A 26,515-nucleotide genomic window follows, 5' to 3' on the forward strand; every position below is an offset into this window, starting at 1 on the left:
TTTAAAATGACTGGGTGATTTAATTCAGACCTGATAAAAGGATTAGCAAACACGGGCAAAACAGGCAACATTAGTTAAATTTGAATGCTTTGTAGTGTCAACAACAAATTGATTTCTTTCTGCTCTGCTCCAGTGTGTTGAGGACAGTTAGGAAGAAGAGATATTAGACAAAGATTCACTTAACAAGCACTGCTGAGGTCAAGACTGATATAAAGGATATGCACAAAGTCTGGCAAAAAATACTGGGACTTAGGAAGGCAGCTTTGCAAAATAAAAAGTCACGTTCGCAGGAACTGGAAGGAAGAAAGAGTTATAACTTGCCTCAGGTTAGGAAAAATTGAGCTCGAGCATACACTTCACACCATAGTATGCCTCTAGCTGAGATCTCTGCTAACTGCAATCAACCAGAAACAGTCAGACATGTAGCCTATTGCTTGAATGCAAAATAAATAGTGAGGAGTGAAGAGATCTATTGATAATGAGAGAAGAAAAACTTAACTTTCCTTTGGGAGTTCAAAAGCTTCCCAGCTTTAATACTAAAAGCTGTAATTAAATACAATATGTGCTATAAACATTTTTCTTCCTTATGATGCATGAAAGGCCCATCATGTTGCCATATGGATCACCAATGCAGTTTATTTTAGTTCATTTATTTATTAGCACAAAATTAAAATATTATGTGTCATAAAATTAGTCTACTGTAACTGCTGATTGGTCAGATTCAATAATGTCACTATCTGCCACATAGTCTGATCTTTGATGATTGGATAGAGAAAATCTATGTGGTTCCACAATCTCAGAGCGACGCACTGAGAGGCCAATTTTGATGTATATTTAAATGACCAAATATGGTTCTAACTTGCCTGAGGTTAGGAAAAATTGAACTCAAGCATACACTTCACACAATAGTATGCCTCTAGCCGAGATGTCTGCTCACTGCAATCAACCAGAAACAGTCAGACACGTTGCTTGAGTGCAAAATGCATCTCGAGGCATGAAGTAGATCTGATGATACTGGGAGAAGAAAAACGTGATTTTACTTTAGGGTGTTCATTGGCAAAAGTTTTACACCTTTTGTATAGCAAAATACAAGACATGATATAAATATTTTTCTTGCATGTTTCCATGTGAATCGTGGAAACATTGATGTTACATCTGCTGGTGCAAGCCACCATTTTGGTGTCTTTTCTTCTTATGCAGCTCTCAATTTTTGTAACCAGCTAGGTTGAAACTCGAGTCAGCGTCCATGTCATTTTTAATGACGTATCAGAAATTATTTGCAAACCTTGGTCAAACTGTCTTAGAGCCGCCATTATTTGGAGACAGGTTGACCCCATGAGGAGATTTGTCCAATCACATCACAGTCCAAAGTTGTTCACTCCAACTACTTGTACCCGACTACTGAATATAGATAAATTTCGTGAAGCCACCATTTTTACTCCAATTTATACAGTATTTCTTCATCACGTTGACAAATATAACTGCAGCGTTTTTGATTTATCATCATTTGTTGGAGGAAAATATCAGTAGCAAATGTCACAGCAATCTATATCACACTTTAAAGAGTCTGGGGTCAGAGGATCAACATTGATTATTTTAGTTGATCCCAAACTTTTCCTGGCATGCCCACTTTCAGAGGTTTAAAAAATTCACTCCCTCCACAATGTTTATAAATCAGTAATCAATAACTTATTTACAGTGATCTAAGGAGAAAGTTGGTGTAATACATTCATGCACGACAGCATCAGCAGCTCCTATCTTTTCTTGTTTAAACTTTCACACCTTTTACTTACACTCCGGGTCATCCAAACTTTACAGTTTGACTAATAAAAACCTCCAATTTTCTATGATTAAACAACCACTGACAGTTTTGTAGTGCTGCAACACAGATGGCTATTTAGGAACATCTTGAGAGGATACAGTGATGGAGATTGTTTTTACAACATTAAAGCAGCCTTCTCTGTCCAACCTAAACACTAAATCAAAAACTCTATATTATCAACATAACATCTCCCACTGGAAATACAATTTCAAGGTCTATTTGATACATGAAAAGGAAATGATGCATTCAAAATTTAAGAAAAAAAAAAAATCTCCTGTAGCTGTTTTCATAGCTTTTGAGAAGGAATCTTTGATAATCCAAGAACAGGAGAAAACACAGGATGAAACATACAGTGCTAGAAAACTGTTCTTACAAACAGATTTCAGGCTTATAATAACATAATTAGTGTTGTGTTCACTTAAAGGGGGTCAGTGCTGCAGTGACATTTTTATTCTACTGCCTGTAGAGAGCTAGAGCAAAAATAATGGCAATATCAAGAACAGATTACTCACAGATTAGATTTTCTTTGTGTATTTGTTTTTTTTACATGACACCTGACACCTATACTATAAAAGAAATGTAGCATCCTCAGGATATTGTTAATTAACTGTCACACTAGTTGTTATTAACTCAGCTCAGGTTTTACAAATGTAGCCCCCAACTGTTTTCAGGTAGAGAGGTCTAGATCAGTTCAGCCACACCTTTCCCACAAGTGGAAAAAATGTAAGACTTTTAAAGATCAAGCATATCAGGCAATGATTACAATTGCCAGTTTTAGACCGAAACCCTGGCAGTGTAAAGTTGGCTTAGTTACAAATCTTCTACAGTAAATACGAGAACTTGTGCTTTAATCAGTCTCTTTTGTACGAATATATTACTGCAAAAAGGCTCATAAAAGCCAAATGGCAGTTTCTCCAGGGAAAGCCAAAGGGTAATCAGGAACTCTTCTTCAGTGCTTTTATAAATAGAAGACGTGCGTTGATAAAATTTTATGTTTAGAGATGCTGAAAAATAACTTTTCTAAGGCTATGATTAATGGTAAACATGAAGTCTATCTATAGGCAAGACAATGCAGCAAAAATAATGTTGTCAACATTAATTAGCACTTTATGCGATTGCTGATTAATCTCTGTAGAGGTTTCAATACAGTAGTTATGTACCTGACTGTTTTCTGGCAGGGCACAGGTGGCTAAATAGATTATACTCATAGCTTCATAATATACTAGGGCATCAAAAAACCTTTAATATTGTGGAAAAGTTCAGTATTTTTGTGATTTCATTCAAAAAGGCATACTTTCAGATATTAGAAAGTCATTATGCATAACATGAAATTTCAGGTTTTGTTTACATTTATGATTTTGGCTCATGAAAATCAGATATCCAGTATCTCGAATTATTAGAATATTCCATTTTGAGCTTGAGTGAAATGCTGTTCAAACCGTATACATACTGTGTGTCTCTCTCAGTGCACAAGCAGCCACAATCGTGGGGAAAACTGCTGACTTGACAGTTTTTCAGATGACGATTATGACACCCTCCACAAGGAGGGTAAGCCACAGAAGGTCATTGCTGAAAAGGCTGGCTGTTCTCAGAGTGCTGTATTGAAGCATATTATTGGAAAGCTGACTGGAAGGGAAAAGTGTGGTAGGAAAAAGTGAACACGCAATGAATGCAACCTTGAGAGGCAGCCTTTTCTCCTTACCTGGTCCAAGGAGAAAAAGAACTGTTGTTCAGTGGTCCAAAGGACTCTTTTCTGATGACACTAAAAGTTGTATTTCATGTGGAAATCAAGGTCCCAGATTGTGATGAAGAGTGGAGACACCTAGAATCCAAAGTGTCGGAAGTTTCCATTGAAGTGAATGATTTGGAGTCTCATGTCACCTGCTGGTGTTGGTGGCAGTTGGCCGACTGCGTCAATGCTGCAGAATTTAGTGCACATCATGCTTCAGTGATGCAGTGATGCCAACATCTTTTTCCAGCTGAATATAGCACCAGCCTATGGTGCCAAAACTACTACCAAGTGATTTGCTGACCATACTTTACTGCGGTTGATTGGTTTGCCAACTCACTTAAACCCCATAAGCAATTGATGGGGTATTACCAAGGGGTATTATCCTATTATCATTAGGAAGATGAGGACATACAGCCCAAAATTATAGATGAGCTCTAGGCATCTATCAAAGCAACCTGGGCTTCCGCAGTGTCAGGAAACTGATGCTGAACTGCCTCCACGCCACACTGCACTGATGCAGTAATTCATGGCAAAGGAGCCTCAGTCAAGTACTGAATGTATAAATGAGCAATCTTTTCAAGCTCGATATATTTCACTTCATATAATGAATATAAAATATATGAAAGTTTAGTCTGAGCATACTGCAGGTCAAGCTTGCAGAGCCAGCGGTCAAGTCTGATCTCTTTGAGTGTGATCTTTTCTTGTATTTATGAAAAAAATAACAGTGCTGTTGGGTCTTTATCTTGGTAATCCAGATCGATGTACAGTCACAAAGGTTATCTGGGGTGACCTAGCAACCTTTAATGAGTGTGCAAAAAACACTAATTACTAATTTAAATTGATTATTTAAAATCAATTTAATGAAAGCTACAATTTACCAAGAAGTATTTTCCACACAGCTGTAGAATAGGTGCATGTTTTTATTATGAAACTAAACCTGCATTTTTTTCCCCGTGCAATAGTGGGGGGAACACATAAACTAACTGGAGAGGAAATTTTAGAAAAAGGGAACTCTACTTATGTGTAGTTTATCTTCTGAAACAAGTGTACATTTCACGCTATGTATAGATACCAGCAGGTTATTTGTAGTACAGCAAGCAGCGAATAGGAGACTGATGTATCAATCTGTCTTCCTGAAAAATACCTATCACCAGAGGAGTGAGATATAGGCCAGTGAAGTGACAAACAGCGAGGTGGTTTGCCTGGCTCAGCAAAAACAGCAGGCCTGGTCTGGAAGTATACTGTAGAGAACATATTCATTTGTTTAGGGAGAGTTTTGCAGGAACACCTCTATTTGTCATGGAGAACACGACGAGTGAAGGAGTGATTGAGTGGCCTGCAGTGAGTGACCCAGCCCTGGGATCACAGAGGATTGAAACAGCGATGACAAAAGCTGAGGCTAAACTGGGAGGTAAGCAAGTAAAGGGATATTTCTGTTTTCCAATCTGAGATCCATGAAAGCCAGAAGTGCATTTATGCTACAGAAACTCTGCCTTAAAACATTTATAAGAACTCATCTTCCCACTTCTTACTCAATACAGGCAAAATATGTCTAGCAAAACATCACTAGGACGGACACATTTGCCAAAAGTTGTTGGTTGTTAGTAACTCCCATCTTTTTTTGTGGGTCTGTAAGACAGACTTCCTTCTCACTATCAACTCATTATCTCTTTCTGTGTTACTTTAACTTATTCTTTTTTCGTGTTTAAAAAGAAAATAACACCCCCAGAAGCACTGATTGCTTTGTTTTCACACTGTGCGGATGATACTGGAGTTTTTGTGCTGTTAAAGTGAAATTTTCATCCACCACACACATGTAATTTTCTTACCAGTTCCCATTGAGTGTCATTGTATTGCCCTGCAAAATCAGCTGTGTGGAAAGAGTTGCACAGAAGTGGGTGTGCTGGTAATAATCAAGAATCCACTGTGCAATTTTGGTGAAAAAAAAATCCACAAGTGTTTCGTATTGTGGGGAGTTGACGGCCCTGTCTTCTTACACGGCCCACCAAAGGCGCACGGAGTAAACGAAGGCATCGGAATGTCTTAGTTAGGTTTTGTTCAGTTAAAGTTTCCTCCATGCCCGTTGTTTATGTGTTGTTTTCTGTTTCCTGTAAGTCTCTTGTCCTCTATGTATGATTATTAGTTATGTCTCAGTCACAGTCTTCGTCTCATGTTTCCTGTTTTATTTTGACAGTCTCGTGTTTCCATGTTCAGTGTGTTTAGTTTTGCTTCCCTTGTGGTGTCATGTTGATTTGTGTCAGCTGTGTTCCCCATGCGTTTTCACTTCCCTCATTACCCTTCTGTGCATTTAAATCCTCTCTCATCCTTTTAGTGTCAGGTTGTCTGTTGAGTTCCATGCCTCCATGTTTTTTTTTCATGTTCAGGTTTTTATCATGTTCAAGGTTTTGTTCTTTGTCTATTGTGTCTAGCATTTAGTTTTCCCAGTTTAGTTCTAGTTAGTTTTCCCTCAGTGTACGTCTGCCTTTTGTTTTGTACCTTTTCCCAGCCACAAATAAACGGCTCGCCTTTTGTTAAATCATAGTTTCATTCCAAATGCCTTCATTTGGGTCCTCTTCCTCCTTCCACACTGTCTGCCAGTGCAAAACGTGACAAGTACTAACTCGGCTGGGCCGTGGCTTCTCTCTAGGTACTCCGGTTTCCTTCCACAGTCCAAAGACACAAATAGAGAGGGATTAACTGGTCATTCTAATGAATGGTTGTCTGTCTCTATGTGTTTGGTGACCTCTCTAAGGTGTACCCTGCCTCTCACCCCATTACAGCTGGGATAGGTTCCAGCCACCTCATGATCCTGAACTGGATGAATGGAAAAAAAATATGGATAGATGGAGTTAAAAAAAAGTGATATCTTGACCAATGTGAGGCCAAAATATCAAACTATACATTTACCTGTGTGTGGTTTTGTACTCCTTTATTTCTAATTAATCTGTTAGAATATATAATATATGGCTTTTACCCCTCAGCCGTAAAAAGGCTGATGGGGTGTTATCACCATACTGAAACACGTAAAGGGATCATAAATTAAAAAAGTTAATTTTCAGATTTGTAATGATGTATTTCTTGAGCCTGGGTTGGAGACCCAGGCTAGAGGATGCCTGTGCAGATTGTCGGTTGTAGTGTGTGCATCTAGTGATCACATATTTAAACTTCAGTCAGCATGTGGCTGTGTTTTTCTAAACAAGGACTAACCAAGACCAAGTGAGGACAACATTTTTCTGCTCATGCAGTTAAAATAAAAAAAATAATGATATTTTCAAAGCCACTACGCCTCAACATTGCACAGCTATCTTCTGTACCCCTTACTACTCCATGCCCTACTGAGAAAACAGCTGATACTAGAAAAACGAATGGGAGCAAAGTCCTATAAACTTCTCATTGATGTAGCACATGTGAAACCAGGCTGCATGTTTTTGGTCCTAAACTTGTATATTATGCAAATGCTTGCATAATGCAGGTGCTTGCTAAAGTGTAGATGTATCACCTGCCAGTGCTGAATCATCCACACTGCAGCCATTTATTTCAGTATTTTGGAGTCCTGCCAGGCGAGGACCTGCTGATTCATTCACCCTCTTTCCCCCCAAAATAGTGTCACTGCATTAATATTGCAGGACACGTGATATTTATGAACTACATTATTTCCATTATTCATAAATACAGGCTTTTGCATGAAGCACAAGTTTTAGTTTCGGAGGGGAAATAATTTATAACCATTACTAACTCAATTTGTGATTTAACAACTTATGAATAAAGACTTGGGTAGAGTCAGGGCAGGTTAAATTTCAAGGCACTCTGCATCAGAATATTTTGCTTAGTAATAAAATTGCTCCAGTCCATAAGACATAATTACCAAAATTTCAAATAATTGGCTCTGCATTGAGACCGCCAGCCTGGAAAATCATGAGCAAACAGAAGGGTTTTTTTTACCTTGGAAACCAGCCTGGAGCACAGCACCTTTGGCTGTTTGGCGATGCCAGACTCATTGTTATGACCCATATGTGCAGGTGTAGTGAGCTCAGCACAGCAACAGTTTTCAGAGGAGAAATTTTTTTTTTTTAGTTATAGTGTTTGTTTTGAGGTCTGTGCTTAATTACTATTTTGCACCTTTTCACTGCCTCATTAATTTTCTGAGCACAGCCCGATGAATAATTTATTCACTTTAAGTGTGAGGAAGATGCAAGCGCTTGAAAAAGCAGGAAGAGATTTATTTATTTATCTGTTTTTTTATTTGTTTTTATTTCAATCAAAACCCTTGCATTTCCCACAATGACTGAGCAGTGATCAAAGTACACTACCACTACCGTTAGTGGTGAAAGCTTAAAACTGACTGGATACGTTTTTATATTTAACATGGGAATTTGTAGTAAACACTCACCGAGGCTTCGCTGTATGAGAAGTACTGATGAGACAAGTACATTATTATTTTAAGATACCGCCTAGAGCACTATCATGATCAATGTGAAATAAAAATAGCCCATTTAATGTTGCTGTAGGTTACTTTTACGATTCACTTATGCTGTGATACTTCCGCGGGCTAAAATACGAACAGAAATGTGCCACAGGAACAAATCCTAACCAAAACTAAAAATCTTCGTCAGAGTGCAGAAGGCAGCTGCAAGGCAACAAAGACAAACTCATCTGTGCTGCTGCATTTGAATGACTCTCCAGCAATCAGGCAGTTCTGGAGAGGAGTGCACAGGAAGCTCTTTGATTTGATCAATCAGCCACAATACACTGCATGATGAATATGCAGCTAAACATGGTGCTCCTCTCACAAAAGGGAAAAACTGAAGAAGTTTTAATTAAGATTCAGAGAATTTGAATTCAACCACAGAAGCTCAGCAGCAACCATAACAGGAAGCAGGAAGTCTCAGCAATTATAACGATAGACTGAGGCGACATCAAAGCGTGAAGTACAAAAAAAAAAAAATCTCCAAGTTGCAAAAACATAGCTTTAATTTCCTACAATCCATACTGGATATTTATTATGTTTTAAAAAAATCATTTTACTTTGTAATGTGGAGAATGAACTGCATTCCCTTTTTTAAGACGCATTTGACAGTTTTGCAGTAAATCCAGACAATTACTACTCCAGGAATATGCGCATCACGTCCTGACAACAAAGTGCAACTTCTGTGACGGCCGTTAATTAATAGGAACCACGGAAGTTTTTGAAACTATGATGAAATATATTTTCTGTATGTCATTTTTTCGCTTAAGCATATTGCATCTTGAAATATACATATTTAGGGAGAGGCCCTGATGCTTCCTATCCTGAGGGAGAAAATAGATTATGCAACATCATCAGTTTGATTTCAAAGGTGCTGCCACTCCTGACAAAATCTGAGCTCTGGGCATTAAGCTTAAAGTATGCTCTGGGGGATTTAGGTCTTTTGATGAAAAGGCCATTGCAAACCACTTTTTTCCCTGTGTGATAGCAACATGATTTCTTCACTGTTAAAATGTTGTACTTCATGTATCTGAGGTTTATGAAACTGTGTAGAAAATAGTGTTGAATGATTATTTTTTACAGTGGCAAGCCTGTGATGCCACTGAATTATGAAACAAGTGCAAAATAAATACTTAAATTTACATCATTTAAAATCTCGCAGAAGAGAGATTCCAGGAAATTAGGCATGACAAATGATGAGAGCAAAATGGTTATGGTGTCCTTTAAGTAGATCTGATACCGTGAAAAGTGCACACTCGGCTATGAGGTGCACCAGGGAGAAAATTTGTACCAACGCAGCAGGACTTGCTAGGTATCCAAGGAGCAATAATTTATGATTAAGTGCTCTAATGACTGCCTTTAAGGGGCAAAGGCATCATTCATAACACACTTTGCACAAGGTTTTCTAATGCTTATTCGTTCCAAACAAGTCTAACTCCCAGTGAGCCCCCATTAATTCACTGTTTGCCCAATCAAATTAAATGTGGCAGTCAGCGTCTGGGTTTGTTCATTCATGAGATGGATCTGATTGTGCTTTAGGCCCTGTCAGTGCATGCAGCCTGATAAGAGGCTTGCACAGTGATTGGGCTGATTGCAGAGTAGGCTAATGTTCTCGCTGCCATTGATGCAGAGCCCATTGTGTGCTGATCAGGCTGAATAACAAGGTTGTTATGGTGACGAGACCAACTCCAAACTCTGGTGTGAGCAATAACTTGTGACAAATGAGAGATAGCATTTTGGACATTTTTGAGTGATCACCACAAAAGATAGTGATATCGTCACGCTGACATCTAAGACTGCAAACATTAGTCATCTCTCTGCAAGACCAAATGTTACCATCTTCAGGATGTTTTTCTGCACACTTTCAATTTGCAGATAAAGAAATACTGGAAGAAAATACAGAGTCATTTGCTGAGATGTGAACAAAATGAGACATCATTTCGTGCCAACACTTAGTTTCTTCAGTCTTTCTAGACCTTCTGAGGAATCCCTTTAAATTTTGAAACCCTCAGACCTTATTATGATAAACGGTAGCATGAGGTCCTGTCGCTTATTCCTTAGGCTTCAGTCACTAGCATGAAAATCGATTGTAAAGCAGTACAAATGGCTGCACCAAAAGATTTTTTATGATCGCTTTGGTTCCTATAGTTGCATGGAAGATAATCTGGAAAGAAATCTGGAAAACAGATGTTTGCCTTCAAAATAAAAGTTTCATCTTTTGAAATGATTGGAGCGGAAAGGCCAACAAGCTAACCAGTTGGAGACACATTTCATTACTAGCAACTAGAAGTTAGCCAACTGGTATTTAGGCCTGCATGACTGGGACCTTACATGCATGACATTCTTGTGTCTCTCATTCTCTTTCACTCAAAAACATTACACGAAATTAAGCATGCAAACACTTAAGGTGGAGCATATTTAAAGTTTAAGGGTACTTGTTTACAAAGCCCTTGTTTCATGCAGCAAACATCTCCAGGACCACTGTTTGATTCAATATTAATATGCACTCAGCATGAAGACCGACCAGAGATCTCTAATTGCCACAACAGCTTCAGCCATAATGCCCCATTGGGAGCTACACTTAACACTGTTCTCAGCCATCAAAATCCATCAAACTGCAGCAATCTGTGATCAAAGATGAGTGCAGTAACAATAAAAACACTGCAAACTCACCAACGTTAAATATTTCATCAGTAGCCCCATGGGCCTCTGGCATAAACGTCTCCATTGTTCAAGAGACCAGTCCCATTGGGATACAGTAACTATTTAAAATGTATATCTTCACAATTTTCTCAGTGAAAGCAAATATGACATGCATTATTGGTAGGTGAGTCTTTCTGTATTATTAGCCAGCATGAAACCTGACTTTTAAATTGCAGCACACAGATTTTAGGCACAGTTTGTTGGCTGTGTTACGCACATAATTTTTTATACGTGCCATTTCCTGACCTTCGTATTTCTTTGTGAGACAATTACAACACTGAGCAAATGTCTGCTTTTTAGTAATTACGGATTGAAGCAATTGAGGGCCTTTGTGTTCATCTTAGCAAAAATATCAGTGTCCATAACAGACCACAGCCAGACCATACCTCTTTCTAATTATAGCCCTTAAATGTCAATCAAGTTCTGCCATGGAAACACAGCAGATGGTGTTCCTGCAGCTGTGTTCAGAAACTGTTTTATTCCCCTTAGAAAAAATATCTGATCGCCACAATAATTGTAGTATCATATATCATATTCCATATTTCAGGATGTCAAATTGTCCACACCAACAGTTTCTACCAATCAACGTAAACATAGTCCTTTAAGAGTAACAGCTCAAAGGTAAATATGATGAGTGGGTACAGAGAAAGGTTATGAATGTCATTACAGCCCCTCTACAGACTTGGCGGTGAACTCATTCAAAGAAGTTCATCGTCATGGTTCTGAAAAGCTCAGATCTGGCCGAAACGTATTATACTCATAACAATAAGGCAATGTGATTCTGGCTACTTGTAATGCTGTAGATAATCAGATAGGCAGTGAACACAATGAGAGGCAGTGGACCTGACAGTATGGAGAGCCTGGATTAGACCTCTCTATGAAAACAGAATTACTCGTGACAGACACTCGTGGCCTTTCATAGAGACAGCTCACAATAAGGGATAGAAAAAATAATCATTTCTAGTCATTTCTCTTATCAAGCTGCTCTTTTCATTTCCTAAGCCCACTATTGAATTTTCTCACTCAAGCTCAACGTGGGTGATGGGGTCTCTTTTCTTTCATATGTGTCATCCGCACACTGGTCTTGCCCAGAGGTTAATAATGAAAGTTAAAAGAGTGTTGCATATTAATGCCAAAATCTATTGAGCCATACGGCAGAGCAATAACTGTTCTTCAGTGTAGACTGCTGTCTTAAAATAATTAATACGGCTGACTTGTTGGCCCATTCCATGCTTTGCCTGAATCACAAATCAGGGAAGCTCTCACTTGGATTTATAGACGACCGCGACAGAAAGAAAAACGACATTTTGCAAAACACCTAGCTCATTCGGTGAAAAGAGCTCTATACCTGAAGAAAATCTTTCTGCTGTGGTTTTATTTATTTATTTATTTATTTTTACCAAGTTAACTTTAATTATTTCCAATTAATCCTCATTTACTCAAGCTCAACCTACTATAAATCAAACATAATGTACATTAAAAGACTACAGCATATGTACCGTGTTAAATAGAACACTATTTTGTGTCTCATTTAGGGAGCTGTCAAGGACATTACTCATGCAAATTACTGTACATTTTCATGTAGGAGCAAAAACCCACACTAGATCCATTTTCCCATTTGCATAGTAATGTTTTTCCTATTTGAAGATTTTTTTTTCAGTTGGTAGTCTCAACTAAATGTTGAGTATGGTTTCAGTGGTTCCTGGATAATAAGCGATAACTACCTCATTAAGTCGCCTATTATGATGAACAAAATCGAGCAAACAAAGTATCACTAAAATCTAAACTGAAAAACATTTTGACACCTACGTTGGGGAACTTTTTGTATCTCTTGTCTGTCATTAAGATCAAATACTCAAAGTCTGTAAACATGTCTTGGAGTTTTCTGTGATGGGGTTCTTGGAGACCGTCCTCACCCACAGAAACTAACAGGATGGTCTATATGACGAATAGTTGACGTATAACAATTATGGGTGTAATTCCGAAATGTAGAATAAACATCCAAAAATTCCATATCTTTAATCTGAAAAAGTCAGTGGTCATACACAAGCATGCAGACAGAAGCAAACAAATTGAAAGGAGGAGCAGGCAAAAGGGAAAGTCCAAGAAACAATCAACAAGTGCAAACACAAGGAAAGCAAAAATTAGAGAAAAGCAAGGAAACAACACGAAGAATTCTAAAATATGGCTGCAAGAGTTAATAATTAGTCTTTTGGGGCTATAGGCAAAGATTCTCAGGTGAGCCCTCAGCTAACGTTTATCACCAGAGTATTAATTCTGTTAGCTTATTCAAAACAGCTTTAATCACTTAACAATCAAAAAGCAGTATTGTTCAAGTTAGCTGATTTCGAATCTAGAAAAAATGTAACCTAGAAATGGCAGAGACCATGTTTATTTTGGTCAAGCCCAAGACCAACTTATGAAGTGTTAACACTGTAGTTACGAGCTTCTACAGTCTTTTAGCCTGCTTGCTACACTAGCTACAAGTCAACTGCTTGTGTCCCGGCTCTGTCTCCTGGTCACTTGACTGCTGGACACAGTAGGCAGCTATGCTAGTGTAACCGTTTGTGTGTGTTACTCCTGACGCCTGTCGTCTGGCCTTTAAGTAGGAGGCAGGAGACAGTACTGGATCTCTGGGCTCTTTACTGTCAATCGCTGTAATATATGGAAATACAGAAAACCATGAGTTGTGTGTGTTGTGCGTCTGCTAGGCTTTCCTCCGGCCATGCTGGAAGGAGCTGTGACCGGGGCACACATGCACACGCCTACGTCATAATGCAGTGCACAACCACACAAACACACACAGACTCAAAACACATAAGCAGGAGATTAAAACACAAAATCAACTATTTAATAAAAAATGGGTGTTTTGGTGAAATTTATAAGCATTTAACAACATTTTGCTACACTAGCAAAATTAACTAATGTTAAATGACTAAACAAAAAAATAAAAAAATAATGTGATGCTAAAGGAAGTGCGAATTTAAGTGTCTCTCTCTCTTAGTTAAGACTGGACTAACAACATTTTGGTCCTTCTTTTGTCACTCCCAGATGGATAGCTCCTTTTAATTTTCATGTTGTGGCTTTTGCTGTTGTCATAAGGTTTGTTTGCTCAGCATGTGCAAGGGGAATCAGGTGGGGCACTTCCTCGCACACACACACACACACACACATGCAAAAACTGGCCTGTGGCCCCGAAGCAGTTGCCATCTTTGCTTGATGGTAAGCGGCGCCTCTGGGAATAATATATACTGTTGAGGTTGACTGGATAACTGAACACGGGTCTGACAATAGAACTGTAGTAAACAGACCAATGGCCGCAAATACAAGCAAGTGAAGTGTAAAATAAAACAGAATAACACAGGAAATGACTAAAACAGCACAGGCAGGACTAACGCAAGGATGGAAAACTACTAACGTAAGTAAAACTGGCAGCAATACGCAATAAACAACAATTACCAAATATAAACAGCGAGTATATGACATGAGCAAAGACATGAGGTTTATAATGTAGCAACCTGCAGTAGCATGGAAAAGTGTATATTGAACAAGTATTTTCCCTGCCTACACATAGTGTGTCATGAACACACAGGAGAGAGGAACCAAACATGGGCAAGAGGTAAGCAACTGAAAAGCCAAATAACACAGAAAACAGAGAAGGCAGGGAATGAAAACAACACTAGAAACTACCAAAACTAATGAATAACATGGGGACAAACCAGGGAGTAAAAGATTTTTGGTACTAATGTGAAAGAGCTGAGTGGCGAGATGGTGTGGTGAACGTGAGGATGAATGGTTGTCTGTCCCTGTGATAGATTGATGACAGGTCTAGGGTGTACCTTGCCTCTTGCCTCTCTGCGACCCTGAATTGAATCAGCAGAAGAGGATTAATGGATGGTTACTGAAGAGCTTTTTAAAAAAAAAAAAAAAAAAAAAAACAACAACCAAAAAACAAGATGTCACTGCACATAAAGTATCTTTCCTCTGCCTCTGGTTTTGTTAGTGTGCTGGTTCTGCTCAACTTCTGTTTTGTTTGAGTGTAACAGAACACACAATAAATTCAATGCATCATCGAATTCCTGCTTCCCTCATGCCCAAATCAATTTAGATAATCTGCTAGGATGCCACTGATGTGGCACCAGTGACAAGTGCTAATATGCCCCGAAACATCACTGCACCTTCAAAGTCTATTAGATTAGGGCTTTGGATATTTATTAATATCAATTTTCATTCATGTATTATTCAGAAATTTTCTGCTGACAAAGATTAGTTAGACTAGACAATGCTGAGGCCACCTGAGACGGGACACAGATGCTGATCCTGACACCAAATCTGCTTATTTAAACAAAAACTTTGGCTTACGAGAGACAACAAGTAAAGCTGGAGGAGAGGGAATAGAAAGGGGCTGAGTGCCACATGGAAAAGGGAAGTCAGAAGAAAGAGAGAAAGAAAGGAAGGAAGAAAGAAAAGTCAAGTATTGAGTAGATTTGAAGGTAAGACAGGGCATTGTAAATCCACCACAAACTCTCCAAATCTCTTGGGGAACTGATCATCTCACAGTCACTTGCCACACTGTTGTCCATGCAGAACTGCTGAGTGTGCTTTTTCAAAGTCAGCAGGGCCAGCTGTCTCTTTGTAAACTCGCTGTTGATCTCATCAGCAGTGGCCAAAGTATTGGGAAAGCTGCAAACCACTGGGCAAGTAATGAAAGCACGAGATTATAGATAATACCTCTCCCTCTTGCCAACTCGTATGGACTACACAGTTTGATTCAGTTCGGCCTAATCACATCATGAAGGCTTTTATGTTACATTTCATGACAGTATTATTTGCCGTTCTTTGTCTCTGAGCCAAAAGTAGTGTAAACATTGACACAGCCTCAGATTAAAACCTTTGTGCGATGTGAGGAGACTGCAGAGAGATATAGATGAAACATTTTTGGGGGATCCACTATGTTAGTTGCACCGTGAAGTTGAAACACTGACATATAAACAACTATAGTTCAGTAGCTGAAGAAGGGATTCTGGGAGTGACTTTGTATTGATGTCTTTATAACTCGTGTGAAACATCTTAGCAGCTGTTTCATATCTCAGTAGATAAATATTATATTTCTGGTGATTCCTTGACCCTTTTTTGGCCTGCTACAAAAAAATTCAGTTTTGTATTTCTTCTCCTCTAGAAACTATCACCATGGTCTGGTCTGTGACCAAATGTTGCATTACTATCAGCTTTGACTTTGTTTTAGAGGCAGTTTACAAAATTTGGCATCCTAACATGCTAAAGTAAGTTTATGCACTTGAGTGATGAACTGAAGAATTATAACTGATGATCAGTAAAAGTAAAAGTTTTAATTTTGTTGCTTCATTTAGAGAAATACTGCATTGATATTATGCATGTGCTATAACCGCATCACATAAAATGTTAAACAAAAGACCGCAATGAAGTGCTACAGATTGTTACTACTACTGCTACTACTATTACTAATAAAAATATCCCCAATAATTACATGTCTTTTGATTAAAGGTTTCTAGATAGGCTTTGGACCATGGACTCTAGTACCTGCAGAGAACCCAGGCAAACATGCAGAGAACCCAGCCAGATGGAGGAGTTAAATTCAGGACCTTCTTGCTGTGAGGTAACCACAGCACCAACTGTGCTGCCCTATACCTGCTGTGCCACCATGCCGTCCCTAATATTAGACAAAGACAAGACAAATAAATTTTAAAATGCAGTTTCTAAATGATAATTCCATTTATTAAATAAAAACAGATAATTAAACCTACCTGGCTCTAGATGTGAAACAATAATTGCCTTTCACAGAAAGTGCAGATTTCATGGTTCCATCAGTTCTGGCGAACAGTCCAGATCCTGAAGCAGCAAAGCAGACCCAGACCATCACACTACCACCACCATGTTTGACTGTTAGTACGATGTTCCGTTTATGAAATGCACTGTTGCTTTTTGGTCAGCAGTGGTTTTTCTTCTTGGAACTCTCCCATGGATGCCATTTTTTGTCTCTTTATTATTGTTGAATCATGAACTACGACCTTAACTGAGATAAGTGAGGCCTGCGGTTCTTTAAATTTTGTTCTGAGTTGTACGGTGACCTACTGGATAAGTCTGGCATTAATCAGGAGGACATGGTGCATCTAATGAAACTGAACTCTCACAAGTCATTGAGAGATTTAGAAGTGAGGAGCAGAAACTTGCATTGGCTGGGTTGGTGAGCGGGGAACTCTTGAAGGTGTAACATGATTGGTGGACTTGGTATGGGTGATGATTATTACTCAGAGTTACTGTATATACCAGTTAGAACAGCTATAGCCAGATCTTTGGGTTAAATAGCTTGTCTAGATCAAGATGATGTTGTAGATCATAATCAATATTAAAGTCAATTTGCAGTTGACAAATATCAGATCCACCTTCTGCTTCTCGTGGTTGGTTTTCATATTGAGTTCATATCGGAATTCATACTGAACCTTCATAATGGGACTGAGAGCACCACTGCTGTTAAACAGAAAAAATGGTGACCTAATATTAAAAACAGTCTGAAAAAAAAAAACCTTTAATAAATGAATATATATATTAGTGCTGCACCTCCTATATATATGAGCTACACACCAGCTGATGACTTGCTAGAAAAATCAGGGGATGGGGGTCTAAGCTTTCCAGCTCAAGCCTTTCCAAAATCAAAGAAATCTGCAGAATGAAATAACCTCCAAGTCAGAGAATCATTTAAAATTAACAAGAGGGATGATATCTTGTCGCTTCTACAAGGTCAAGACCGTAACATCATTTGTTTTGCCACTTTTCCCTTTAGCATGAATCACTTCATCCTCATAGTCCGTACTCTCCAGCTATGTCCTTCAAATACATCCTGCCGGACTGTGTGTAATTGCACCATGACAGGACCAATTCTTCAACCCCATCAATCACTCCTATGGAGATATGGGCTTCTTCCTAACAAGACTACTCCCATCCTCCCTCCTCCCTTTTTCTTCCTGATCTTCTCCCATGGTTTATGGTTATAGTGATAAATAACAGATCCAATGTTCAGCAGGCTTCGTCCAAGCCCAGACTTCCTGGCCTGCATCCTATCGAGGCAGGACCAGAAACACAGTGTACTGAGTGATAAATTGAGCATGCTGGGTTTGTTACAGGTTTTTCTTATTTAAGCACTGTTGTGCTGCCTTTAAGCACTCCCTTGCTGAGGTATGTGATGTTTACTTTGTGGTTTGCGGGCCGCCATCGAAGAATTAATATAGGGGACTTGAAAAAAGAGAAAGTGAATGAAATGTATTTGTGGTTGGCTGGAAAATTAAAATGCATTCAAAGAAATAGGAGAAATTGGGAGATTAAAATAGTGAAAAAAAGAAAATAAACTAAAGTTAGCCAGTGTTTCAGAAAAAAGTATCCAACACAGCCTCAAAGGAGGTCAATGTTTGGAAAAAATCAGATACAGTAGTCTGGGATTCCTCAGATCTGCAGAGAAAAGATAAGAAGTCTGTTTAATGGAGCTTTAGTGTTTCTAAATAGCTTGTTCTGCTGGACTAAGTGATTAGTCTACACAATAGAATTGACCAGGAGAAGGATCTTTATGCCCTTTAATTAAAGTATTTTTTGTACTAGAGGCTTTTGTTGCATCCCGAAACAGATCTAAAATGCAGTAGGTTCAGAGAAAGGGTATTCTATTCATAGCATGCAAAAATGAGTCCCTGAAAAGCCTCTCTTCATCTGCACCAATATAAAGACTGTTTGTGTTGTGAGATGTTTAGTTTCTTATCAAAAGAACAGAAGAGGAAAGAGTGCTTCCAGAGCCTGGTGATAGGATCTCACTGGCACAGCTATGGGAAAACTCTGAATTTACAAAACTGAAGCACACTCTATACAAACAAAACAAAACCTGTGTTTTCATTGGAATTAGGTTTAGCTCTGCTTGAGAGAACTAAACGAAATCTAAATTTAAATCTAAATGTCCCCTGAGGTCCTGGTTTGAAGTCTTAACCCTGGCATTTTCCTTTCTCCCTGTTTCCCTTTATATAAAAAAATGCTACCAGAGGTACTAAAGATACCCTTGACTAAAGCACTTTCTTGGCTGGTCCCCTGGTGCTGTACTGTGGCCTCACATGGCTCCTAAATAGTTAGGAAAGGTTAAAATGCAAGAGGACAAATTTCCCCACAGGGATGAATAAATAATAGCATACAGATTCAAAATACCAGCTGTTTGCAAAGAACATAATACATAATACATATTTTTATTACTATTACTTGTCTTAGTCTTGCCAGTATTGGCAGGTCTGGCACTAAACATTAATATAGCCTAGCTGTTCAGTCTGGCAGCTTTTATTGTGTGTTTGTGCAGAACATGAATCAAATATTCATCTCGTTAATTTGCACAATGAAAGTTCTGTTTATACAACAAATGCAATGAAACACTCAAACTACATTTGCAAAAGTATCATAATGTAAAAACATGACAGTACTATGTTATATTTCCATGGTACTATATGGTTTAGTGTATTCACTTTAGTCTGTTAATTACGTAGCAACATGGATTCATAATGGATTGCGCATAATTAAGGTTTTCTGGATTTAAAAAAGATGTTAGGGTCATCAAATTAAAATGATAGGATGCCTTTATAGGATGCTAAAATTCTATTTTTGCCTGTTGGTAGGTGGTTGATAGACTGTATGATGACATATGACAAAGAGAAGAACCTACAGGGGGCTAAGTTGCATGCCAGGTTTGATTCTGCAAATCCTCATTCTGTAGGAGTAGATAGAGATTTTATGTATTATGGTAAGATGAACTGATAGAAGAGGCTCTATAGGAAGTCTAAAGTGTGGATCATAAATTTCGATTCTTAGTATTTTGGTTTGCAGTCACTGCTGGTATTGTACCACTGTAAGCAGAATCTGCAGCATGCTGCTGTAGCTCCTAAAAACTTAACGGTGGACAGTGTAAAAAGTGGAAATTGGGTAGCTGGTAGCCAATGGAGAAATCAATGGGCACAGAACCAAATATTTACCTGAAAATGTAGTGAAGGACAAAATTGATGAAAAGGAGATTAACTATTAAGAGTTTCTTCCTTTTTCCTCTTCTTCTTCTTCTTTTTTTTTAAAAGTAGGTCCAAGATAGAAAACTATAAATACGCCTGACACCATAATTTGCTTATTGTCTGATCATAACCGACTTCCATGCATACTACAAAAACAGAGACCTTCATCCAAATGACACTGGGAAAAAACATAAAACATCTGGAATTTCCTGTGAAATTCATTTGCAAAGTTAATGGGCTTAAACACACAACCTCTTACCAACAAACAATTTACATATCATTCATTTTTCTCCTTTTGAGCTAAATGAAAAAAGTTGAATGAGATTCTCAAAACTTGCAGATACGTATTGGGCTTATATATACTTGACTTCAGTATGACTGGACTTGGGTGAGCTCTCTAGACCTAGAACTTTTCATCATGTGACAAAGCAGAGTAAAGCAAGATTTTTTTTTTCTTTTTACAGTATTGTTCACATAAACGTATTCCACTATGAAAATCAGCATACTGTATACATAATAAGCTGTCTTGATTGAAGCCATCCTGCTGAATCATGATGTGTTTATACTGTATATTTGAGGAGCATTAATGCAAAATAGGCTTGGGCATGTTTACATTATGGGTAAAAACAGCAATGGATGTTCGCTCAGTAACTGCTCACACTGGAGTGCTTTATTTTCAAAATTGCTCATCCTGCCTGAAAAATCCATCATCTTTAGAGTAGATATTTACAGCCCATGCATGTCGCCGCACCCACCCGCAGACACTAAGTGAAATAAAGAGACAGGCGGAGAGAGAGAGAGAGGCTGGCTTAAATATCTGAATTTGCGTCCCTGCAGAATACTGGTCAGCAGTCTGCGTTTACAGTGTGTAACCTTCCTTTCCACTTTCCTCTTCAGTTTGAATCTGTGAGCACAAACAAATAAATTCTTCTAAAGCGGGAATCAACAGAGCCAAAGGCAGAGGCGCTTCATGGTCCTTGATGCCAACAAGAAAAACAGGAGAGGTTTTTATTGCTTAAAGGCGCCAGACTCGAGAAACCGTGATAATCTGGGTCCTGACTGCAGGAGAGCATTGTTTACAAATACTGAGCTTTCTAAAAATTTCCAGGATAATACTAACCTTGCATTTGATGGTGGATTTTCTTTTTGGAGGTTTAATCCACATTTTGACTCAAGAGATATCTGAATAAATGTTGCATTAGCTTATTTTTTTAGTCCTCTTTTACACTTCCAAGGTTTTTATTCAACTCCCCTCACAAAAAAAATCCCCCGATGAAAGAAATCTGCGGCCGCGTGGAGGCAAAACTCCCACTGTATGACTAGCATGACTGCTTTTCTTTTCAGCCTTTAGTTTTGATAAATGGCGATGGTCACAAAAACAGCCTTCTCATGTTTTCAGAAGATTCAAACTGAAAAACGAGAACAACTCCGGTTTCCCTGTGAACTGATAGCTGTGACAAAACTTTACAAAAGTGGAATTTAATTTCTTTTAAACTACCATTTCCTCTGATGGCTCAAATGAGAATGGCAACAAATGGGCTATAGGTAAGATTTTCCAATGTCTAGATGTTAATGGAGCATTTTATTATTGTTGTTGTTGTTAAAAAAGAACAAAAATCTATATTTTCATTTACAGAGATGTACTGGAAGTTATTTTGATGTCTGTATGTTGAAATATTGCTGCATGTTTTCTTGATGCCTCTGGCTACACCGGAGAAATAAAGCCTCTCACTAGCAGAAAAGTCTAAACCAGCATTTTAGTGGGCCGGCTCGTAATCTCACAGCTCATTATGATTTAAATGAAAACACCAACCACCTCAGCTGCTATTTTAGTAACATTAGCCCACATGTTGGCCGGGCGTTGAATTATCCTTTTATCCTTGCAGTTCTGTTTTGTAGACACAGCTGACCGTTTGGACACTGATTTGCTAACAGTCTTGGGGTAGGAGGAAAGGCTTAGGGGGTATTTGTGACGCATAAGAGGACAGCCGAATCCATATTTTGTCAACACTCTTCATCCCATCATCAACACAGGTGTTTCACTCCTGAGTCTGCTGCTGTGTGGATCCAGACTTTTTTTTTTTCTGGCTTTCTCCATCTGTGGCTTCTGCTCCACTGGGTCTGTGCCCTTAGCTCTATGGCAGTCTGTGGCGTTTCCGAACAGGTTAATGGACTTCTAACCCCTCATCGCTGATTAGCATGATTAATCAGACAGCCGAGTGCTCCCCGATTCCCCTCCTATCCTCTTTCCTTCTGCTCACTAGCTCTCTATTCCTGCCAGATGGTATCAATGCAAAGCTGAGAGCAGAGGAAAATCAAAGGTAGGCTTCAGAGGCTTGAAAACCAAGAAGGCAGAGCAGTTATCTCCTGCTGTTCTCATGACACGTTTACAGGCTTCATGCACTCTGTGGAGAATAACCTCTGGAGAGAGTGCAAGTGACTCTTGACTACACAGCCTAAAACACAGCTTTCTGTAGGGCTGTATAGATACAGGGAAGTACGCAACTGCTTCTAGTCTTTCTGCTTTTTTTGTTAGACTGATATGTGAGGTTGATCCTGATCTCTCACTTTTGGTTAGAGAGAAGATACGTTTCACAAAATGCTGAACCCATTAATGATTATATCTATATAACAGCATGGCACGGAAAGGGAGTTGTTTACTTTGATAATGGTGTTCAAGGGGTGCTGGTCTGCACAAACGGCAGAAAAAAAATTATTTGGAGAGCAAAATTTTCCTGCCTCTCTCACCAGTACACTGTGTTTGCTTTAACGACATGGTTTATGAGTTGAGCACATTTCATCTAAAAAGCGCAGCAGCGGGAAATGTGATCGCTAAACACTAAAGCTTTTGTCAGAAAGAATTACAGGTAATAATATCAAGGTGCTTGTGAATTCACGTGCAGTTGGAACTCATTTGCAATGACCAGGAATAATGAAAAACACAATACAGGATCATGCTGAATGTAATTATTTCTGTTTCAAAACAAATACAGAGGAGTAACTTATTAAATTGAGGTGGAAAAAATAAACATGAAGAGTTTAGATGTTAAAAGGAAAAAATAAACTGATTAAAAAAATACAGTGTGGAAAGCACTAGAGAAAAACAGGGATTCTGCACAGGACGTTCTTGGACAGCAGTCCCGAGCTGACTGACACAGTTACATCTAGGAAGATGTTATTAGTTCATGTGCATGTAAAACACCCATGAAAAATCCAGAGCCCTCAGTTGGTGTCACTAGCTGGAAATGTCAAGGTGGGCTTCAAATGGTGGGTGGAGGCAGCCTTTGGAGAAAAGAGGTTATGATATTTCCGTCTGCTGTCCCTCCGTGCACTTCCTCTCTGGTAACGTCAATGAATATTGTGATTCAGCACAGAGGTGCCGTGGTGTTTTCTATGAGAGGGAAGTACTGATGAGGAACTGTGCCAACTTTTCTTTTTTTCATTTAGAATTCAGCAGTGACGTGTTTATGAAGAAAGCTCAATTTTTAAAAGGTGTGGGTGTTTTTTTTTTTGCAACAGATGAAGATAAACCCTTACAAACCCTGTATTCTGAAGCCTTAACTGCATGATTTAATCTGAATCCAATTCTCTTGATTCTCATTGTTGCTCCACTATGCTCGGGGAGGGCGAGCTTACAGAGCACAGGGAAATGAGAAAATGAGTTTCAGCTGCAGTTCTTTCAGACCTTCCCCAGAGTCCCATGGGCATACTTATTTCAAATTCAAAGACAAAATAATTAGAGGCTGTTTTGTTGAGGGTACCCTTTATATAAATCGGATCAAAGAACTGTGCAGGGACAAAGTAGCTCTCCAAGGTGTAGGGTCCATGTTTCGTGTAGTTTATTTGGTAGACTTTACAACATCTACATTCCACACAGATGTCAACTAGACAAGTTTTGGGAACACACACAGATTCGTTGACCACAGGAGTTTGGGCTTTTTCCCTTGACTTCAGCAACGACATCAAGGTAACTTAATGAAATAGTGTTGAATGCTGGATAATGCTTGTGTGATTTTATGATCATCTTAGCAACTATGACAAATGTATCTTCTTGGTATCTGATAGGTTTAAAAAAATAAAGAGGATTAAGCTTGGAAATAACACATAAAAAGAACCGTTACATACCAAGTGTGAATTCATGGTGCCCTGCTGCATGTAGATAGTCATTATTTTTAATCCCTTGAATGATGTCATAAAAGATTTAACAGAAAAACCAATCTGAAATAAATCTAACAAATAATACTGACCTGATTTTATTTGTCATGCAGGTAATAATTCTAGTGTCTGTGGTACTCAGAGCGTGTGTTTTCAGCCTTTATGTTACTTTTAGTGCAAAGACCAAATGTTAGATGTTGTGGAAAAAATTCAAGGACTGGGACATTTTTGAATTCACAACAAGAATTTTTTTTTTTTTTTTTCGGAATTAAATATTTAAACTGTTTAAGTATCTTCCAGTTGAGTTTCCACAGGGTGGTACAGGTACCTTAACCGTTCTCACAGGGTAGACGAGTAGGTTGGTTGTAGTCGGCCTGAGTCAGAACAGCAACAGGTTGTAGTTGTAGTTTTAGGGGTGGAATTGCAGGTAAGACTTGTCTGTTTTCTACTGGGAACATTTCTCTTTTTTCCACAGGCTCTGGTGATGGTATGATCTCTCCAAATCCATATTTGGAACAGTGAGTATTTCTTTGTGAGCAAGAATGGGCGAGGCAGGTTTCTCCAAAAGCGAGGTGGGTGGGTACACCAGGACAGACTCTGTGAGGAAGATGGACAGCATTGATCAACAAATTAGAACGCATACAGTTTCAAAGTAAGAGGCCTGAATTACTCTACCATATTGAGTAGCTTAACAATCCAGCAAGGAATAGAGAAGCAAATTGGGGTTATATACTGCTGGAGATGAAAGCTGAGGCTCAGGTGTGCTGGAGGAAACTGGGACAGCCACACCTACTTCAGGGAGGGGTAAACAGGGTTAGTACTCAATCCCACACACATATGCACACAACAGAAGGAGGAGAGAGAGAGAGCAGGCAGAGGAGAACAGAAAGAAGGCTCTCTCAAAGGAGCACTGATCTCTCCCGTCAATGCCAGAGTGGTCATTTGTGAGCTTTGGAAGTATTCCTAGGATAAAAATTGTATCAGTTTGTTACCATGAAGAAATACAAATCAAATAGCCCATGTTAGCCCAAAATCCTAAAAGAAGAATTTACCTCACATGTCAAAAATTTTATCTTTAGAGGAATTTTGGAGGAGATGTGGGGATGAATACTGAATTAGCTAGTTAGCTAGAATTAGCTCTTTTGAAAATGATGATTGTTGTTTTTCTTTCTTTGTGTCCAGAAGGGGCACTGACCAAGCATCAGTATATGACAAGCTGGAGTGAGAGTGTGTTGTTACTGAGTGGGTTTCTAAGCTGATTTCTTTCTTTCTTAGCTGCAAGTGCAGTTAGAAATGTTTGCGAGAATTTCAGATGTTTTACTTATCAACATAAAGAACATCGGCGCTTTGGGCTCCTGCTGTGTCAGGTTCATGGGCAGGTTATTTCTTATATAATTATTTATTAGCATCGCTTCAATTTGCAGTCCTATTAAGATGTTTGTTTGCCTCCTCAACATAATTATGTTGGTACATTTTTGTAATCAAATCATGATTCCTTTATCCTAGTTGCATTAATGAGATGGGCTTTCCACTAACACAACTGCACAGGTACCCCCTGCGGCACAAGTAATATTAAATTACTCAAAGCTCAGTCAGCCTACTAAGTGTGATATACCGTGGGGAAAAACACAGGAAAAAATATGGTTAGAAGTAAATTATAACAGGATCCTTTGTGTTTTTTTCTCTAACTTCAGTGTTTCAGGGTGTGTGTGCACAGACGAGTGGGTACATCTTAGTGACTTTTATAAATTCATGTCTGGCTTTAAAAACATCTAACGTGCTGACTCACTTGCCCACAAAACAAACATAACATGTTTGGTTTGGAGTCTGTGAATTTGTGGGTGTTTGAACACTATAATTGCCTGTCAGTGAATTCTGAAGCCGAGGAGTTAATCACCTTTACTGTGTGTACATTTAGTCCCTTTATGTGTGCGTTGATATAGCTGACAGTAAAGTGACAGTTTGGGGTTTGCTACAGAGGTGTGAGGTGTTATACATTTATTGGATATGAGAGGGATTTATGTTATATGTAGTAGCATGTTTTCCAAATGTTGGCTTTAGGGTTCTCCATGCCAAAAATGTTACAGTCAATACAAACACTTAATCTGATTGATTGAATTTATGAAATACTGAAATACTGTGGAACTAAATAAAGAATGTCACCCATGTGTCTGAACTCTAGGTGTCTTTGATGTACCTTTGAAACTAGCTTCAAAGCTCAGGGACCAGCTAGGGTTTGTACTGATGTCTTTCAGAGGGTGCAAAGGGTGTGCTGGTGTAGGAGAAGATATGAAGTATTTCATTGTGAGGCTGAAGAAGCAACTGCAGGGCAACCTTGGTCACAGAGTTAAATGGAGGGTACACTTTTTAACAAATGACCCATGTGCTGCAATAAGTGAGAAATAACCCAGGCAGCATTTGGCCTTATTTGTGTTCAAGGTTACTGGAGGCTGGAGTCTATCTCTCCCACTAAACACAGGAAGACACACACACACATACGTGCGTCGCACGCACAGACACACACCGTGAGTGAGTTTGTCTTTACCATCCAAAAACACTGGACTTGATTCATGTGTTTT

General features: G+C 38.8%; 1 long non-coding RNA gene across 1 annotated transcript; it reads right to left on the minus strand.

The window, feature by feature from the left end:
* Positions 1–22,883: 22,883 nt before the first annotated feature.
* Positions 22,884–24,676, minus strand: LOC120441681. The gene is made up of 3 exons (XR_005614182.1): positions 24,612–24,676; positions 24,265–24,533; positions 22,884–23,172 (listed from the first exon to the last, which is right to left on the minus strand). It is a non-coding gene; the product is annotated as an uncharacterized LOC120441681 (long non-coding RNA).
* Between the last annotated feature and the right edge of the window lie 1,839 nt (positions 24,677–26,515).

The sequence above is a fragment of the Oreochromis aureus genome, linkage group 9 (assembly GCF_013358895.1).
Source record: "Oreochromis aureus strain Israel breed Guangdong linkage group 9, ZZ_aureus, whole genome shotgun sequence".
NCBI lineage: Eukaryota > Metazoa > Chordata > Actinopteri > Cichliformes > Cichlidae > Oreochromis > Oreochromis aureus.